Source organism: Acipenser ruthenus, chromosome 9, assembly GCF_902713425.1.
Source record: "Acipenser ruthenus chromosome 9, fAciRut3.2 maternal haplotype, whole genome shotgun sequence".
NCBI classification, from domain to species: Eukaryota; Metazoa; Chordata; class Actinopteri; order Acipenseriformes; family Acipenseridae; genus Acipenser; species Acipenser ruthenus.
In genome coordinates this window covers 47,038,200-47,050,878 of record NC_081197.1, presented here as the reverse complement: position 1 = coordinate 47,050,878, position 12,679 = coordinate 47,038,200, and the positions used below count along the sequence as shown (strand labels likewise).

The 12,679-nt window shown below is 35.7% G+C and overlaps 1 protein-coding gene across 7 annotated transcripts in view; it reads left to right on the top strand.

Moving 5' to 3' along the window:
* LOC117405155 (E3 ubiquitin-protein ligase Midline-1) overlaps window positions 1-12,679 on the top strand; it is a 160,671-nt gene that overhangs the window by 90,764 nt on the left and 57,228 nt on the right. The window contains exon 1 of one of the 7 annotated variants that reach the window (XM_059030121.1): window positions 9,697-10,179. The exons of the other annotated variants lie outside the window; for them this stretch is intronic. The gene's annotated coding sequence lies outside the window, so the exon portion shown is untranslated. Of the gene's footprint in view, window positions 1-9,696; window positions 10,180-12,679 lie in introns of those variants that run through there. 7 annotated transcript variants of the gene reach the window in all.

Below are 12,679 nucleotides of genomic sequence, written 5' to 3'. Positions count from 1 at the left end.
ACATTGTTTGATTGGGGTTTTTAATCCAAGCCACATGTGTAGAGTAGTAATTGCTTTTCTGCAGCAGCCCCTTGAACCAGTAGTTAGGTTCATGCCAAATGTCTGCCTGTAGAGGTCAGGCTTGAAACTGTTTTTGAGAGGGTCTGTGAAAGAATAGCCTGCATAGATTTTAGCGCACAATCAAACATCTTACACAGATTTAGCTTTAGCAAGCTTTTTTACTTGGGTACACATTATTTTTCCTGACCTTATCCTTAGAGTTTTACTGGAATTTTACTGTGTAACAGGGGGATGTGTTACATGCGTGTGTTGTCACTGAATAATAATGAGTCAGACACAGAGCATTTGGGTGTTGGCACGCCACACACGCACGCAGATTTAATTAACGCAAGTGTTGCCACTAGGGTACCAGCAATGGTAATCCTAGTGTCAGATTTAATAAGGAAAACAAAACAAAGCTAAAAATAAAAGTTTGCCACACAAGGCGAGCGCTATCCTCTAAACTAACCTACTGCAGTTGCTCCTGAAGACCTGGCCTCTCAGTGACTCAGTCTTCATGACAGTCCTGGCTGGGCAGAGCCTTCACAGGCACTGTAGTCGTTATCCTGCGAAGCGGACACTGTCCTCCTCAATGTAAACAAAGTGCCCGTCTGTGTAGCATTGCGGTGCAGTCGCCTCGAGCTGTGGCAAAGACGTTGCAAATTGGTAGTTTATTTCGAATAAAGAAACTCAGTAACCTCAGCCCTGGCCTTGCTCGGCTCTCAAACAGATTCTTATGTGTTGTGAGAACAGAGTTTCACGTGTTGGTTCTCGCTCTGCTCAACAAATAGCCAGTGGAAAACCACCCGGCTCTTTTTATTTGCTGGAAGCACTTTTGTTAAAGAAAACAAAGCAGTCCATCCAGATGCTATATTAAAAGATGAGGTTATAGTTGAAAATCTACTCTGCTGTACATTGTGAGTAATTTAGATCCTATCAGAAGGATTATTAGGCTACGGAATCTGTCTGCTAAAAACATGCTTGTAATTTGAATGATGGAACTATATGTTACAAGTAGAAAGATTTAATCTGCTGACACATCCCAAAGCAGCGTCAGGAAATATTAAATGTAATTAGTTTGACGGCACAGGTAACTCACTGGCACTGCAGAAGAAAGGTTTAGTTTTAAAACTGCATATAGATTATCTGTTTGCATGGTAAGATGACATTAGTCTGTTCCAGAAAAAAAAAAAAATTAAAAGAAAAACACAACTTAATATCCCAATGCATAAAATATGAATACTTTATTTGTATTTAAAAAAAAAAAAACCAGCTATGGCAAAAATGAAAAGCATTTGCTGCAGTGTTTACAGTGCAGAAATGTTTTACTTGACCCAAACCTACAATGTGAAATCCCAAAAGATCACAAGAACCTAACCTGACCTGACTGGCAGATTCACATTCCACAAAATGATACACTCACCTGAAAACTATGCAACATTATCTTTTCACATAAAAAAATCTTGTTGGTTTTGGATACAGATTTAAGTGACATTCCTGTTTTACTTCATTGGTATATTGTTAAAAAAGATTAACTTAGACAATACAGTGTATGTATAGGCTGTATATAAAACTATGTAAGTAGTCCAGTATACAGTGTGTATATATATATATATATATATATATATATATATATATATATATATATATATATATATATATATATAGTACTGTAGGTGGAGTATAATAGTGTGAAAATAAATGCAGTAAGTAATGTAAATGTATTGTAGGTCTGTGCGTGCATGCTTATTTTCCATTTTTTATTCTATTTATTTGACTACAATATGTACAAACATAGGCTTACTGTGTATTTATGTGAAAATGTAGGTCAGCATCTTGGTCTAAACTATTGTCAGATGTACTTCGCAGATTAAAGAGATTAGAAGTGGATAGGACCCATCCTTTAATTGCAATGAATGCATATTTGTGCATCAACCATTTGAGTTTCACATGCTCTACAAATCATAATAGACTGTGCAGGGTTTTTTGCTATATTATATTCGTTCTTAATGCACTGACAAAGTGAAGCTTTTGATCAGTCAGTGCTGTAGTATTAAATTTCATTACAGATAAGACAAACTATTAGAAACATCTGTATCCATGACATGTGTTCTATAACATATAGAACCTGAAAGTGAGGTTTTTGTCACAATGTACTAGGTGCAAATTAGTGATGTTTCACAAGGAACAGTCTTTAGTTAATGTCTGTGATGACTATACTTTGGACCACTGTGGAGAACAGGATTGCTGTCCACACCCCCACATCTAAAAGTTACAGCACACCTGCCGGTTAGTGTAATGGGTAAAGGCTGCTACCCACGACAGGCGACACGGCAGCAATGCGAGATAAATAAGATTGAATCCTATTTTTTGTGATTTGTCCTGCGACAGCTAGGGAATTAACCAGTCAGAGAACAGTTTCAATGCACGTGCTCCAGCAGGGTGAAGCAGTATCCAGAATGACGGAGGAAAAAAAAAAAAAATTTGCCGTTGAAAAAATACCCAGAGCTTTATGACAAAGATTATCGCAAAATGAAGATACAGATTTGAAAGACAATACATGGGAGTCAATTTCGAAGGAACTGGATAAGCCTGGTATGTGTAATGTATTGCCATATATGTTGAAATACCAACAGAGAAGACACTCATAATTTAAAAATCATGTTGACGAATATGAAACAGTCTTGCTTATAGTTTTGTCCAGGGCCGACGTCAGCACCCGGGCAACCGCTCGGGGCCCCGACGCGAGAGAGGGGTCCACACACATAAAGAAATTAAATTGTAAATATAAGTATATGTACTATTTCTGTGCCAGCTATCCTACTCAAGCAGTCTTAGGGCTAGAAACATTTAGTTTTCACTAAACTAAACTGTATGTGTGCAGTGCAGTGAAACTTTTCAGATCTCCCCTTTTTTTTTCTCTTTTCATGCTTGCGTCCTGTTCTCTTCTCACTCCCTATTGGCTTCCGTCCTCCCCAGTTCTTCGTAAAGCCAAAAGCTATTGGCTAATCTCGACATAGAAATATACAAATGTGCCAGTTAAAGACATTCTATAATTGGCTCGTTTACTTTTCAACAATCAAGACTTTCATTTGACAAGCGTTTGATCGAGCCTCATTATCACATATATTATTATCATAACACCTATTATAATTATAGGATTTTAAACCATTAACAATTAAACCTGCCCAACCTCTGGAACCTCCAAATAAATAATAATAATAAAATAGTAGCACGGTATTAAATTCAGCACAAATGTGCTACATTTAAAGATCACAAATCCATATGCGCATGCACTGATTATGTTAGATAGGTCAATGCTTTTGACCTACTTTCAGAGCTGTGCTACAAACTGTGTCTGCATTTGTTATGTCAAGGCAACGGTTAGGCAAATGTACCCTCTATTTTACAAGGTTTTCTCTTGTGCTCTCTGACGATTACTACAGTAGTTATATAATACACTGCATTTGAAGCAAAAGCACAGTATGCCTGTTTCCATTAATTAGTTTAGCAGAGATTAAATATCTTGAAATAGCACCTTGAATCATTTTTAACTCACATGACTGAATAAGTGTAATGGTAGTGGGTTCTAACTTTGTTAATGGCACTTCTGTATCCAAGGTTGCACAAATTGCTGATGTTTCACAAGAAAAACATGACTCTCCAGGCCAGTCTGGAGAACTGACTGTGCTGCAGATCTCCAAATTCCCTGAACAATTTAGGGGAAATTGAACAAGGAAAAACCTTGGACTAGAATGTTTTACTTTTTCACTTTACTCTTTGTGAATTTAGCCCAATACAGTTTAGTTTGCTGGAGTTATTGTACACATTTAAAAACAATAATGTAAACACAGAAGTGTTATTACATAAAGCAGAACTTGGTGGCAACTGTATGCATGCTCTGAATCCTAGTTTCCAGTTTCCTGAGTCTTCTTTTTAACCATGCATAGGGAAAGCAATTTCACAGAACCTTTTTTTAACTGTTAAAATGATCAACTATTAAGAGCTGGCATGCTGCTTCAATGCAAAGAGCTCCATCGCTGGAGAAATATAAGCTATTAAAGTATATCCAGGCCTAATGTTTACTTTGGCTGCGGGGGTGTTGGAGTTCTTAGGCTAATGTGTAGAAATGAAAGAAACACAACGCAGGAAATTTGTTAAGAGCATATTTGGTTTAATTTCTAATTGATGGCTGCTATAGCTAATGGGCCATGGGCACTGTGTCTTTTATTAGGCACACTTCATCATGTATTAATGGAGAGATCACGCTTCATAAAAATGAATCATCCCTGCTGGATTTTATATAATGCGTAAAATTGGATTAATATATAAACCGTAATCTCACAGTGAGATGTATAAATGAAAGATGGAAATACTGCCACACTTCCACTGGTGTTGTTTTTTGCAAGTTCTAAGCCGAGAAAAGAAAGTTTTAGGGAGAAATGGTTATGAGAGCAATACCATAAATACCGTAGTAAGGCAAATGTAAAAAGGCAATTACAAAGAAGCTGCTTACTCTTTAAGATTGGCAGTATAATCGTTAAATAATCATTTTGTACAGATTTTGTAAATAATGTTTATAATAATATCTGATCTATGTGCTTTGTGTTGCAGTTTTCCCAATAGTGAATGAAAATGTGCTTGTATTCCAGAGTTCCAAAGTTGTGACATTAATTTAATAGGAAGTAATCACAAGTGAAACTGTCAAATAAAATAAATGTTTTTAGAAAACTGCTGGGGGGAAAAAAGAAAGAACACTCTTCATCAAGATATTATTCTTGTATTGTTTTGCATTTTCAATATATTTACTGTGATGTTGCTACAGGGTGTTTTCTGCTTTATTATTTGCATCCTGCTAATGCTTGATCTATTATTTTTGGCAGTGCCTTTGCACAGTGCTGTTAGTCTTCATGGTTGTCTCCTCTTCAAATGCTACAGTTCGAACATTTTTTTTTTCTTTTGAAATGCACACTGTAAAATCAGTTTACTGGAATGATTTCAGCAGTGTGGAGTTTATAATCGATCATTCCAAACCTTATTATCCACTTCCAAAAAAAAAAAAAAAAGGCCACCAGGTTTCTTTCTGTGAGAGCTAATGGGTGGTTTTGAATATAGATTGGAAATGAGGCATTAACATCAGCTTTTAAGCAAAAGAGAATTGATAAGGAGGGTATGTTTGTAAACCAGCTTCAGAGAGCATAAACAGCCACACTCTGACCTGCCTAAGGGCACTGGCTCAATGGCAGAACAGAGCCAGCCATTGGATTTTTTTTTAAATCCATGATTTAGTCCATCAGAGATCTAAGCTATTTATTTTCCGTAGCTTAACAGTGTTGTGTTCAATTGATTTGCTCCGCAGAGGCAGTTAATTACTTTTTAGGCACGTCATTTAAAAGTTATGTTTGGCGGTGGATTAATTGTTAATGTATGTTATATAAAGTCAGTGCTTATTATTGTCCTTGTAATTGGTGTGGCAGATCATTTGAGTGTCAGATGTATCGTAATTAGCATTCATTTATCACTAACAAACACGTTAAGCATTACATCTCAGACAGGTTTTGAGAAAAGCTGTCGTGCCTTTTATTGGGGTTCTTGGAGAATTGTAAAACCTACAGAGAAACACCATGCCACTTTTTCAGTTGAGCCTGGGACCTAATGCATTTCAACAGTTCTAAAACAGTCAGAGTGAATGAGAGAGACAGACTGAGAATGAGAGAGCAGAGGACATGTCCTTTATTAGAACTACCTTTTCTAATGCTAGTGTTTGGAGAGGTAAAACTTTAATGCATTCAATATAGATTCACTAGTCAAGAGTAAATGTTTTTATGGTGCTGAAAAACAAATCAAACAGAGGAAATGGCAAAAAAGTGGTTTGAATAATCTGAGCACCAAATCTTAAAATAGCAGTAGATACGGTTGTATAAGCTGCATAGATAGAGCAAGGCCAGATGGCACTTCATTTCTTAAGTAATCCCTGGGCTGGACATTGTGGCTGATTAAGAGGATACAAAACTTTAAGTAGTGAGTGTATTATGTATTGCTTTGAAGAGGGGACCAAGTCCGGAGTGAGAAAAGAAGAGGTTTTTATAGTCCTTCACCAGTTTAATTTCATGCTTAAAGGGGAATGGGGTGCATTTAGAAGTGTAATCAAGAAATTGAATTTTAAAGAAAGAAATTCTGTTGGTAGTTTTCTCACCTTGAATCCACATTTGGGTGCTTGACTCTCAAACTCTAAACCTTGAGGCCTTTTGTAGGCACAAGCACTTTTCATAGTGCTTAATAAGAACCGCTTAGATGTAAATCCCTGATCTGCAGGTTTTAGTTAATTGAAATCCTGAGGCACATCTAAAGCTTGCACTGCCCAGAAAGCAGGTTTCATTCACAAGCAAACTTTACAGACCCAAGTTTAGAAAATGTAAGATTATTTTATAATCTTTATTAAAGTGTATACTTACTGTTCCTCGTTTTGGGTTTATTCAGAATTTTACCGAAAAATTACAAGATCTTTTTTTTAGTGGACGTCAGTGAGTACTGTTTTGACAATACCTATTGTAGCCTTACTGTCAAGAGCATAAGATAAGCAGAGACAGAATCCCACAGAATCTCATGACACATGTATTTGAATGTATATTAAAACAAGTGGTTTCAGTGTTTTTTTGTATGTTTTTAATTGGTTAAAATGAAGGGGTTAAATAAACCGAGTTAGTGTTAACTTAATAAACCTCTCTGCCCTCCTTTGTTTAAGCCGCCTCCACAGGGTACACATTATAAAATAAGCTACGACTGTTAAATGGAAATCTTGAACCGAAATTTTCTAAATGGTGTCTGCCTAAGAAGGATGACTTGAGCTTGTAGTGTAGCAATGTTTTTCAATGCTTGTTTCAGGGGTTTTTTTTTCAATGTGTATCTCACAGTCTATGTCTCTAGTCTCTTCAGTCTATCAATTTGTAGTACTGCTACATTCATACTTAAAATGACTCAAAGTAATATGTAGTACTATACCGTACTGTACTGTATATGTGTGACATTCAAACCTTAAGAACCTCAAGAACTTTACTTTGGAAAGTGCAATTTCCCAGCAGAAAGCAGCTGCCCTTTAAAACAAAGATGAGTCAACATCACTTGATAATGAAAACCTGTTATAGCAGCTTAGATACACAAGGCTATAGTCCTGAGGGGAACATCTGAAAGGTGAAAGAGTCTGCTTAATTAACCTCTGTGAAAATGTGCTGCATTTTCTTACTTGCATTTGAATTGTTTCTTCTTACAATGCAGAACCAGGTTTATAAGCATGTCAATGACTTGCTTGGTGCTGTAAATATGTACAGTATTTTTCTACAAATTAGAATGCATTTCCCTGGGTCTCCTGTTGCTATGTCCTGATTTCATTTTCTAATGATCGTGGCTGAAAACAATCTTGAGCTGATGATAGGCACAGTGGACAATGTAGATTATGTGGAAGGTTAGGTTGCCACTTGGTATAGGGCTAAAGTCATGCTGTATATACATCAGTCTAGACACATTGCTTTTTACTAATGTGTTCCCTTTAAATCACAATAAATTAAATGACTACTAACCCTCTTGTCTCATTTGGGCTTTATTATATTGCTGAAGTGTTGTAGACTGTATTATTAAGCAAATTTGAAAAATTACATGATGTAAGTTGAATTTCTGTTTCATATTTTTTGAATGTACAAAGTGTGGCTGGTATTCCAATTTAGGCAAAATAAGCCTGCAATAAAAACACAACATTAATGTACATGATTTAAAACCTGAGGAGGGGTGACTCATGTTGTTATGCTTAATCCAAACAAAAAAGCCAGTCACAGAGATCTCTTGTGGCTCACCAACTTGGTACCTGCTTCAAGGCACATCTAAGGGCTTAAGGATCTTGCTAGAGAACCCTGCTTGCAAACTTTTTATTTCCTGTAACAGACAGGAGTTGGTGGTAATTAAATGGTAGCATTGTAATGTGTCATGAAACTGGGTAATACACATCGAGTAAGATTTGCTTACGGCCCTTACTGGCAGATTTTGATGTTTCCCCCCCACTGGCTGGTGTGATCAATTACCACATGTCAGGCCAATCCTTAAAATACCTGTGTCAAGCAGTGTTCACAAAAGTTATCTTTTCACAAGTGGCATATCCACCTGTTTCACCATTTAAGCATAGCCGTCCACTGCAACACTTCTTTAGACAGGACTCTTATGGAAATGTCCTATAGGAGTACTATCAAAATATCCTATAGAAGTACTATTTAACAAATCCTATAGGATGTCCTATAGTAAACTGGGCATGAATTCTATAGGGTATTCAAGAGAAACCTATAGGATTTCCATTTATGTTATCCTATAGCCTAAAACTAAACCACTGTCTCAAGTCTATAAAGTTGAAAATATATTGTTTTAATCTTTTAGGTACACAAGCAAATGTTTCACCAGCAAACAAAACAAAACAAAAAAAGATTCAGCTTCTAACTTGATTATCTCCCCCGTGTGGCATGATCTGTATCCCCCAAACAAAAGTGCACACAGTTCAATATTATATTAGAGCATTCGATTTTTGGAGGCTGTGCTAACCTCAATGACTCATTGATTTGCATGGTCTGAAATAAGCAGATCAATAAGGACTGGCTTGTCTCACTTACAACTAAACTGAACCTCTCTGTGAGACTGCCACCTTTCCTCTTCCAATTTTTAATGGTAAGTCGGGAAAGAAAATTAAATGGCTTCGTATTTTAAAAAGGGGTGTTTTTTTATTTTTTATATTTGCTACAAAAGGAACCATCAGATGTATTGTAATCTTTGGTTTTAATAGGAATTCATCCCCCAAATAATACTTGAAAAATTATATACAGTATACTATGGTATTGATACTGATACAGTCATGTAAAACCTTTTTTATGAGTGTCAAATGTGTTTTAAAACGTGTTTTCCATTGAATTCCTATGCAGTAAGCACCTGTCTATTCAAATCATATACATTCAAATATCACCATTAATTCAACCAGCACTTACTTTTCCCTTTTAAAGTGTGTTCCATGGGATTAACTGTATATGGTTATTCAAACGTTTAAACACATGACAAAACCAAAACCTAAAGAAGCCTAAGGATGTGGAAAATGCTGTTATTTTTTTGCTTGATTCAATACCTGCTTATGTGATATAGTTAGTGTTCCGCGTTTCCATTTTATTCAGAATTTGCTGCTCCATAAGTACTCTGTTTGTAGCATGGAGCTATAATTTCCTGAAACTCATTTTGTCACAGCTAAAAGGGTAGGTGAATTGGGCCTTTAGACTTATTAAGTACCACTTAGACTCAGATAACAGGTCTTCATATCACAAGGTGATAAAACACTATAGAATTGTAATATCACCTCAGGACAAAAGCAATTCCCAGCTGTCGGAGTCTGGTTTACGTCCCTCTTGCAGTAAGCGATATGTGAAATGTAAGCAATAAATACTTTCTTTGGAATTTAAAGAGGTTTAGATTGCATATTGTATACAGTACACAGACACACACACACACACACAACTAGTGTGTGATGTAATCTGTCAGTTACAGGTCAGTCTCTTGTTCAGGAGCTTGGGAAGTAGAGATCGCTTATATTCTGCTCGGGATTAATTACACTGCGAGTTGGGCTGCTGCTCGCTCTAGTTTTTTTTTTTCTCTCTCAATGACAGAGCCCAGCAAAGTTCCCATTACAAGACAGCATTGTGCGGCATGGACAGGTTGGAGGGACGCTTGAAGAGAAACCGATCCCCTACTACTTTTTTTACTCAATTGCAGCTGAATGGGAACAGGAAAGTGGATACTGAAGCTTTGCTCCTCGGGCCAATGGAAAAGCTTGTTCGATTGTTGGAAGTTTAGTATTTTTCTGTTTAGTTCTTTTCTGCTCATAGCCCTGGCGGAGGTAAACTAGGTGGAGCTGGCTTTCCTGGAATTGTAGGGCAGTTTTTCCTGTTGTGCTCCACAGCAGACTGTCTCAAATGAAATGACAGCCTAGCTTCTGGATTTGTGAGCTCAAGGACTCTGCCATCTGGCCTTTGAGTCTCGACAGTGGCTTTTTATTTATTGTGGGTCGGTGGTGATCTTTCTTCAGCAATGTCCAAGCGAGGCAAACCAGGGCGAAATCCATCGGTCAGTAATGTAAAGTAATAATGAAAGTCTCTGCTCACTTAGATTAGATTATGAGCATTCGGTCATGGGATAGGTTGTTTTTATTCAGCCTTTGGTGGTGAGTCTAGGGAAGGTACTGTGTTTCTTAGTTGGATGATTTACAATGCCAAATCCAAGTGGTATTACAAACTGTTACCTGTTAGCCACATTAGAAATGTGTGTACTGGATTTATGTAAGTTATGTATTATAGCTGTGTGGTATTGTACGTCACTTCCACAAAGTTATTTGTTTTTAACAAATGTCTGAATTGCGTTTTTATTAAATTATTAAACTGAAAAGAAGATCAAATAGGATATGAATGTGACAGAAAGAGATCATCCTATTAAGATAACAGCTTTTTTTCTTAGACAGAATACATATGCTGAACATGCTCTGTTAGTAAATTGCCTTAGCCGTAGACTTATGAAAGTAGTATAATATTCAACTGTGGTTCTTCATTCTAGTCATATGGTAGTTATTTAACCTGGTTGTCTTGAGAACAATCTTAACACTTATCTGCTGAATATGTATTTTATACAAATTTAATTATTGTAGTAGCATTTTTATTTCAGCACTAGAGACCCAGAACTAAGCCAGGTTTGTCAGACAAGGGTTTGTATGGAAGTCGGTCATTAGGAGAGAGCATCTATGCACTGCTGTAAAATACCATCATTTAGTTTCTGCAGTGTCTTCCAGCACTTAATCAAATAGTAAAATAAGAAGGATAATTATAATGTATATATACACATATGTCAATTGAGCTTTTATACAAATGTAGCTTTTATACAAATTACAATTTAGCTTTTAATTCTCCTTATACAGCTGTAACACCATGTGAATTCATTCTGAAAAACACTGTCTTGCTTTTGTTAATTAAAAAAAATCTCCCTATAAACTAAAGTAAGGGTTCACTTTGGAGTTGTTTATTTGTTAGCTTTTTTGTTGTTCAGTGGCTTAAGTGTTAATATGTATTTATTGCGCGTGTACACAATGGAGTGGATGGGAGGGGGCGAGCCCCTGGGCCCTCAGCTATTTAAAGAGCTACATGTACCCCGTCTACCATTAGTGTCAGGGATGTGATTTGACGGTTTACATGCCTGTCACCTTTCATGTTCCTGGTGACCTTCATTCATTGCTTTAGAAAGCTTGTAAAGATGGGCTTATCTTCACAAAGGCTAATTGCTTTTTCAAAAACCACAGTGTGTAAAGCAGTATTAATAAAAATAAGTGATTCTTTCTCTAGAGAGGTAATTAAAATAATTCCCCTCCCTCACACAAATTGACCAGATTATGTAGAATATTAAACAAAAAAAAGTGATAATCTGAGAAAGGGATAGGGTTAGAATTTCCTTTCTGTTTCTGCTATTAGCTGCTGTGTTGTTGCTACTATTTCATGTATTATGCTATCATCATGTAGTATGCATTTTTTACTGTATTTAAATGATATATTGTTTTTACTGTATATCATGCATTTCTCTGTATTTAAAGTATTATGCATTCTCTCCTTGTTACTGCATCTTGTAAAGCGCTTTGTGATGGTGGTCCACTATGAAAACCGCTATATAAATTGGTTGATTGATTGGTTGATTTATATTGTTGTTGAAGGGGAAGAGTTTGTGTTTCAATAGGCTGTGTGGTAAAAGGTTAGTGTTAAACTAAAACATTTAAAGAGCGGTGAAAAGAACAATACCAGTGTTTGTATTGGGTAGTATTATGAACAAACTAAACATGTGCATGAATGTATTTAACCCAAACTTTCCTAAGCTTAACCAGAAAAAAAGATAACTTTCAAGCTTGACTAATAAAATGTGACAGTGGAACTGGTTGTGAAATGAATATTGATACAAATCAAATACGTATCTGAAACAAGTCACGTTTTATAGCCCATTTTTCTCCCTTTTTATATCTGTTTTCAACATTTTGCCATAATAATTGATAATGTCACTTCTGTATATTGAATTGATTATTATTATTATTATTATTATTATTATTATTATTATTATTATTATTATTATTATTATTTGTATTATTTTCTTTTTTATTCAGTGAGCATGTCATACCAATATATATCCTCATCTGCTAGTGTCTCTGGAAAAGGGCAACATGCCCCTTGGCATTTAAAGAATCATACGGTGCACACAACCACATTGGAAACAATTTGAATAAAAGATCTGCAAGATTTGTGTTTAGATTAATGTTATTATTGGTGATGGGACATAAATAATATTTGATGCCGATTCTTTTAATAGATAGATGTTTCTATAAAATGTCAATAAACTGCAAAAGAAAATAATGGATCATTACATTTAAAGTATTTATTATTAAAAGGTACTTTAACATTTGTAATACAAGATAAAATTAATGAAGACATTTATGTATCTTGGTGTCTTTTACATAGTGTTGCATAATAATAATAATAATAATAATAATAATAATAATAATAATAATAATAATTCAGAAAAAACAACTGCAATCTGATAT